The sequence below is a fragment of the Coptis chinensis genome, chromosome 1 (genome assembly GCF_015680905.1).
Source record: "Coptis chinensis isolate HL-2020 chromosome 1, ASM1568090v1, whole genome shotgun sequence".
In the NCBI taxonomy this organism is placed as follows: domain Eukaryota; kingdom Viridiplantae; phylum Streptophyta; class Magnoliopsida; order Ranunculales; family Ranunculaceae; genus Coptis; species Coptis chinensis.
The window spans coordinates 42,889,948-42,898,382 of record NC_141456.1 but is presented as its reverse complement, the minus strand read 5'-3'; the positions used below and the strand labels follow the sequence as shown (position 1 = coordinate 42,898,382).

Here is an 8,435-nt window from a genome sequence, read left to right as displayed (position 1 = left end):
GACTGGTCATTTTTGTTTGTTTTAGCTTGCATATGGAGATATGTAGTTGAGATAGGGATTCAGGATTTGGCATCCCAAACCCTATAAATTAGAAACTAATTAGAGGTTACAAAACTGTAAGGGGAAATTTATACTACAGATAAACAAGACTAAGACAAATCCAGATTTGGATTTCAAAACAAAGTTTTTATTCTTATTCTTCTGTAGTAACCATGTGACATTCTAAGAGAATCTATTGTTTGTTTTACTTCCTACATTTGTATTCCTTTTTCTTCTATTATTCTTTTTCTTAATTGAATTGTGCACCATGCTTATACCATTATTAGTTAAAACTTTGGAATAAGTATAATCTTACTGTAACATTTTGCTTTGTCCGACTTGAACGAAGTAAATGTTGGATGCACTTAGTAGCTATTCGACATTGGTCCATTTGCATGATGCCATGCAAGGTGGAAGAACACGACACAAGGTATGTTGCTCAATGAAATGTTAGTTACTTGCATTCCTGACGCTATTGTTAGTTTTCTCTTCTCTACAAAGTACCACATCAGGTTAACTGCCATCATTAGTTGCTCCCACTCATCTTGATTAGACCATCTTTCCTGACATAGTGTGAAGCATGTGTTGGTTCGGTGAATAAGATGGTGGGTTTATGGCAACACTGTTTCATCTTTTTCCTCTCTAATTAAACAGCTACATTGTTTCAACCTGTGGACATGCCTACATTCTTAACTATTGGGGTATTGGACCCATACTGCTAAGGGCACCACCAGTCAACTCACTGTGCAAATGGCTACCACCATCTCTATTTTAATTAAAATCAACATTGATGGTGCTGTGAAGGAAGCCCAGGACCTGCACGCATTGGAGTTGTGTAGAGGGATAATGTAGGTCAAGTTCTAGGGGCCTTGAGCATGAGAATTCATAACACAGCCAACTACCAAACTGAATGTTGCGCCATATTGCAGGGAGCTGAATGGGCAGAGACTAATGAATGACTTGATCTTTGGATTGAGTCGACTCCACTACAGCAATGCATCCTTTTGGCATTGAAATGGTATCTTGGTAACTGAGCAACAGGTTGCGGAATAGGCTCGGAGCTTTGAACCACGTAGTTATCTCCTCAACCCGGTGTTTCAGTTGGTGTTGATGCCATTTAGACTTTTGTTGGTTGGCCTCCACTTCGTACTTGAGATTTAAATACTCTTAGAACTTAATGATGAAAATATACATCAAATCTTTATGGGTGTGCTATAGCAATCCCAAGTTAGGTTCTCTTTTTTTTTATCTTTATAAGTGCATTGTTGATTGGAGACAGTAGTTATCCGCTCAGGTTTTAATGTGGAATTTTTTATTTTAATGTGGAAATTTTTATTAGAGACAGTTGTTATACCAAGTACATACCCTTTCATTTCGATTATCACAATTTTTATAATAAATGTTAAATTTTATTATAAATTTTTTCAGGGTTTTTTTCTTTTAGGGATTGCAGGTTGTTTAAGATTCCTGTTTATGCGCCTGCGAATTTTTTTACGTTGCTTCACGACCTATGTTTCTTTATATTAATGTTGTATGATGCAGGAACAATGAAATTTATTACATCCTCCATGGGTGAATGTATAGCATTGACGAAGCTCCAAATAAATGGTGGAGGTGACTATGGGTAGACTCTAACTATGTGGCAGTAGTAACTATCAAGGGTTTCTTTGACAACCATACCACTTCAAGGGTTTAGATATACTGAATGTAAGATGCACGACAAACAGCTAAACAAGTCATTCAATTAATAGAGCTGCTAGAGTACACGGGATTATGGGTGCACTGGCATCTAGAGCCTTGGTTATAGACTCTGCCATGCAATACACCCTCACCCCTTGCCTGATGGAGGGCCCAGATGTCATAGCGCAGGTACGGCTTGCGTACTTTAGAATTTGGTTTCAATTAAATTACCTAACACAAATGTACTTCACTGTTTACTATTTTTTAGTTCTACTTCACTGCCTGTGGAACTATGTGCGTGAACTCCATTTGTAAGCTTTCTCTTCCAATCAAGAAATTAATTAATATCATATTCAAGTGCATTCCATTTCAATTTTAGTGCAGTGATTTGCAATACTCCGATAATGAAATGAAGCAATTTCCACTGATACTTTGATAATGAAATGAAGCAATTTCCACTAATACTTTGATAATGAAATGAAGCAATTTCCATTGTCTTATCTAATGGTGGACACTTTGCTTTTATTTGTGGCTTAAGTTTTTTCAGATGAGAGCCTTTACTAAGGATATTCTGCTAGCTATTTATATAGTGTGTGGTTGCTTTGCCTTTTGGTCTTCCCTGCCCAGGTAGCGTAACTTTAATGAAATTAGAATTTTTGATTCAAGTTATGACCAATTCCTAAAGTTATTTTCTTGGATATGATTCTAAATCCAAAAACATGCACCATTGTAGCCAATTTCTCCCGTAGCTGCACTCGAAGCTTTCTTTGCACATTGGAGCTCAAGATATCCATGCCTTTAAAATCACCTGCGTCCAATTGAGGACTATATGTAGATGGGGCCATCAAAACGTCTTAAGAAAATTGAGGAAAGGGAATACTAACTGTATGGATTTGTTAACATTAGTCTTATATCAGTTAAAATATAGGGAACTACTATACTACACTCCCTGGAACCATTTGTTTGAACAAAAAACTGCTTCTACCCTGGATAACGAGTGTTGAGAACAAGTAGTAAGAGTGGCAGATCAAAAAACAAGACGACCTACATTTCTTGCTATCTTAATTCTTATGTGCTCAAGGATTTTATTTTTCATTGGACACTACTTTATATTTCTATTTGTATAGGCAGACATGATCTTTAGAATTGCAAGTACACGTACTAACCAAGAACAATGAAAAACATTCGACATGCTTGCATTCTTAACTGTTTGGGTATTGAACCCATACTGGCAAGGGCACCATCAATCATCTCACTTTGCAAATGGCTACCACCATCTCTATTTTAATTAAAATGAACACTGATGGCGTTGTAAAGGGAACCCAGGACTTGAAAGCATTGGAGTTGTGTAAAGGGATAATACAAGTCAAGCTCTAAAGGCCTTGAGCATGAGAATGTTATTCACAACCAACTACCATACGGAATGTTGCTCCATAGTTTAGGGGGTTGAATGAGTGAATGGGTAGAGACTAATGAATGACTTAACTTTTGGATTAAGTCGACCTAACTGCATAAATGCATTCTTTTGGCATTGAAATGGTATCATGGTAACTTAGCAACAGGTTGCACAATAGGCTTGGAGCTTTGAACCATGTAGTTATCTCCTCAACTTGGTGTTTCATTTGGTGTTGATGTCATTTAGACTTCTGTTGGTTGGCATCCACTCCATAGTACTTGAGATTTAAACATACTTAGAATGTAATGATGATGAAACAAAATATCAAATCCCAAGTTATTAGGTTCTCCTTTTCTTAATTTCTTACCTTTATACCTTCAATCTGGTTCTGTGTAACCTATACTTTTCGATCTTCTCTTTTTACTAGAGATCTTATCTCTTTGTCACTTCTATATATATATATATATATATATATATATATATATATATATATATATATATATATATATATATACGTCGAGTAAGTTTTGGCAAAATTGCTCTATTGCTGAGTTCATTTGCAGGTAATTAAGATCGAGACTCATCAATAACACTATATAGGGTTAACATTATATTGTGGCTACACTAAAATACAACCAGTGGTAGCAATATTGACAATTATATTTTATGCAACTCAGTAAATGCACCTCTTATTTTTCGGTTGACTAGACATAGTTCCAACTTCCAATGTATTACAAAACTTAAACAACATGTAAACTATTGTTGATGAGCACATCATGAATATTTAAAAACACCGGGTAAATTATGACCTAATGTAAAACACTAACGATTGACATTAATCATCAGTCATTAATTCACAAATGTTATCCATTAGTGAGAATATAATTAACATAATTGCCATCAATATATAGTAGCACTATAAAAGAAAATGTGTACAAATTCCCACGTAGGCCAACTATTTTAAAATACTTGGATGCACCCCATAACCAACGGCACGGGGAATACCTAGTAACAAATAAACTAAAAAGCGGAACTGTTCCCCTTCTCTATCTCTCTCCGTCTCTCTCCTTCAACTTGTATAAGCTGGTTTGGATGTATGAGGTGTTTTTCTACAAATTTCCGTTCACAAGTAATAGAAAAGAGTCTTCAAGTAGCCCAAATATTAACCGATTAGCAGCAAGATGAGTATCCCCTCACGATTTTTGCGAAGGTTGGGCACCACGAATAACTTTTATAAGTGAATATTGATCGATGGAACTTGATCAGGTAGTAGTGTTTGTGATGGGATATATTTTTTAATTCTTGGTTTAAAACACACTCAACTGATTTTGAAAACTTATCTCGACCACCAGCGTTATATAGTGCTTGATAGAAGATACCGTTTTGGTCAGAGAATAAAGAGAGGGCTAGATGCATGGACGGTGTGATTTGTGGGTCACCTCATGGGCATTGAATAATGCTTCATTAGTTTTATGGGTTAAGTTTTCTGGATTCATTGTTAAGGGCATCTCCAATGGGGGGTGTAAACCGTATAGAGTGGAAATTTTATACCCCAAATATCAAAAAACTCTCTCCAATGGGGGTGCTAAACCATAGGTAATAGTGTATTAGCTAATAGAGAGGGTGGGGAATTCCCCCTCTCGCTATTAGTTAATAAAAAGCCCGGACGTCACTTAAAATAACGTCTGTTTAACTTAAAAATTCGGACGTCACTTCAGCACACGTTTGAAGCTTTATTTTTTAACTCGGACGTCACTCCAAATGACGTCCTAGTTTAAATTAAAGAGGGACGTCACTTGGAGTGACGTCCGAGTTTAAAATCTATTTTTTTTATACTCTTCCATTGGAGAGTATAGAGTGTGGATATTTATGAGCTATACAATACTATACAATTAGAGGTGTAAAATCCTAATGGCACCTACGTGGAGCCTAGGTGGAGGTGTAATTTTACACCCCCCATTGGAGATGCCCTAACAGAGAAAATCAACAAAACAAAACAGGTTTTTCAAGATCGTTTCTTTGGAACTGCCGCATAACTAACCTTTTGTTTATCTGCTCCATGTAAAAAAAAATATTTAACTTGATAATTGGTTCCTGCATTTGCCACCCAAAAATTCGTAAAAAATAGTCAATTGGTTCTAAGAATGCAATCAAATAATTCATTAATTGATTCTTACATTACGATTGAAAAAAGAAAAGAAAAATACTTGAACTACATGCCAAAAACAAATCGAAAACCGAAAGAGAGAAACGGGGTTGAACGATGAGCTTGAGCATCAGCAAGATTGAACTTTTCGTCTCATTGCGTCTTCTTTGTTTAATTTCGTCGACTTCTTTCCTTCAATATTGTCTTTTCCGGTTTAATTTTTGTCTTGCCACGTCTTCTCCAAAGTTTAGTTCTAATAAGAAACAAAGACGGAAATAAATGGGTTGGAGACAGAGAGAGACTTCAGTGATTTCAGTCTGGTTTGATTTGTTGGGAGAGAGAGACAATGAAGAAGAAGAAAGAGTCGGGGTTCATTTCATTTCATGTTAGAAAGTTAAATGACCAATCTGCCCCATTTCTATTCATATGTTAACTGAGAGCGAGATGAACGTTTTAAGATAAGCTGTCAATACGGGCTGACATTTGCCCCTAAATGAAAAAATCATCCATAATTCAATTAGATATCAATGAAAATTGAATAACGAAATATATCTTTATTGAATGAATCAATATGACGACTAATCTTTATCTTTTAGTCGTTTATTTTAGATAGTCTGTAAAATCTTTAGGTGATGATACTAAAGGTCTAGGAGCTCAAACCCTGCCAACATCAAAGAGTTATTGATCTCATTTAAAACATGCATGCTTGTTAAAAAAAAAAAAAAAATCTTAAAAAATAAAGAAACTTGTCTTAAAACAAGTTACACAGGTCACGGGTTGATAACCTGACCTATTAGACACGAGAACTAATCGGGTATATTTACAGGTTACTCGGGTTAACATATGTGACCCTAACCCAACCCATTTATTTGACGGGTTCGGCACATCAACCCTTAAATGACCCAAAAGCTTTTTCCCCAATCCGAACTTGCTAATTTCATGTCGGATCGTGTACAAAACTACCACCCCTACTTGTGGGGCCAGCATATGGAGTTCCACGGAATATGCTTAACTGTGGAGTTCCCATAGAATCCGTAGTCAAACAATTTTGAAAAGGTCTCGACGTTAGAATTTAGTAGATCAATTAGTTATGCTCTAAATCTCGAACAACTTCATATGCGGTAGAATGCATACCAGGTGCCACCTTTACCACATGAGCTAGGCACCTTTCCAGATACTTGATGCAATCTCGCTCCCACAGGATAAACGCTTTTCAATATACCCCCATAGGATATTACATTCTCCCCTACCTCAAGAGAGAGTCGTCTTCGGTTTTGATAACATTTTGTAATGTGCTTTGGTAGGAGTAATCTAAGGAAAGGTGACCTCCTGGGAACTAGCTGTCTAGAGTTAAAACCTCAAACTTCTGGATGTCCGCAGTGACTAAGTGTCAATATTATCGACGTAGTAGGTTGAGACAAGTTGTTACAAAATGGTATCAGAGCCAAGGACATCTCTTTCCTGAGGTAAGGAGAGTGTAATACCCGATATACTGAAAAGCTTTTATTCCATGGGAGAAAGGTTGTGTTAGGTATCTTGAAAGGCGCCTAGCCCGTGGGGTGAGAGTGGCACTAGGTTTCCATTCTATCACCTAGGAAGTTGCTCGAGATATGGGGCATAAGCAATTGATCCGCTAAATCCTAACGTCGAGGCTTTTTCCGGATTGTTTGGCTACGAATTCCATAGGAACTCCGCAGTTAAGTGTGCTTCGGTGGGAGTAATCCAAGGATGTGTGACCTTTTGGGAAGTAGCTGTCTGGAGTTAAAATCCCACACTGTCGGATGTCTGCAGCAACTAAGTGAGGATAGTATCGATGTGGTAGGAAGTAGCGGATCGTTACAAAATGGTATAAGAGCCAAGAACGGCTCTTTTTTGAGGTGGGGAGAATGCAATATTTTGTATGGATATATTGGAACGCGCCAATCCCGTGGGGAGAGGTTGTGTCTAGCCTGTGGGGTGAGGGTGGCACCAAGTTTCCATTCTACCGCCTAGGAAGTTGTTCAAGATCTGGGGCATAAGTAATTGATCTACCAAATGCTAACGTCGAAGCCTTTTCCGAATTGTTTAGCTATGGATTCCGTGGGAACTCTCCAGTTAGTGTGCTTTGGTGGGAGTAATCTAAGGCACATCTAAAACTTGTTATAGGTTGCATCCTACATAGTTTGAAGAGAGTACAAGTCAATTTAAAGTATACTCTTGCAGTTCATATATAATTTCTTGCCTGCTTCTTTTGCCCATCAGGGTAGTAGCCCAGTTAGCCTGAAGCTTGAGAAAATCGAAAGAGATGCAAGTTCGAGTTCCGGCCCTCAGTTGCAATGCTATTGAATCGAAAGTGAGTAATTAAGGGGCGGGAGTGATAGCCTACTCCTTAACTTACCTTGAGAAATGTCTGTTGGGAGGGCAGGACTCCGTTGTGACTAGGACCACTCAAAGAGCGGTGAACACCACGTTAGCATATATATATTCAGCCCGGCTCCTAAAAGGACTTTATACCAAACTAAGTACCAAATCTAAATCAACTCACAAATTTTTTTTTTTTTATTGGCAAGCTTGTTTTAAATGAGATCAATAACTCTTTGATGCTGGCGGGGTTCAATCCCCAGACCTCTGGTATCATCACCCAAAGGTTTTACCGACTTTGCTAGTCGGCACCTGCAACTCACAACTTCACCTACAAAATGAATTAAAATCTAATTTTTTGTGGATATAATCTATTGACCATAAAAATCATCTTTACAAAAATTCAACTCGTGTGTGGTCTTATATTTTATTCCCCTTTAGGCTCTATTTTAGATACTATATATTGTAAATCAATAAATAAATACCATTGTAAATAAATGAGGATGCTCACTGGAATATTTATGTAAGATTTTGATTATGAATATAAGTTTGGGTCCCTTAACTTAATAATTTCTTTTTAAGAAAAAGCTAAATGTGTAAATGCATTTTGTTGTAAGGGTAAAATATAAAACATAAGAGGACATAGAGAAGTAGGTATCGATGGGCTGTCGAAGGATTTAATTAAGTGAGGGTATGTGAACGCTCTTGAGTTGGTTGTTTTTGTGGAGAGGGTGTAAAATGACTCTTGGTTTTTGTGCAATTAAGTGAGGGTATGTGAATGCATTGATAATTTTTTTTTTAAAGTTGATCTTTTCTTCTGCTTCTCTTTTCATC

At 37.0% G+C, this 8,435-nt stretch overlaps 1 long non-coding RNA gene across 1 annotated transcript; it reads left to right on the top strand.

Moving 5' to 3' along the window:
- Positions 1–344: 344 nt before the first annotated feature.
- LOC147524122 (uncharacterized) lies at positions 345–2,075 on the top strand. The gene is made up of 3 exons (XR_015196875.1): positions 345–469; positions 969–1,170; positions 1,582–2,075. It is a non-coding gene; the product is annotated as an uncharacterized LOC147524122 (long non-coding RNA).
- Positions 2,076–8,435: the final 6,360 nt, after the last annotated feature.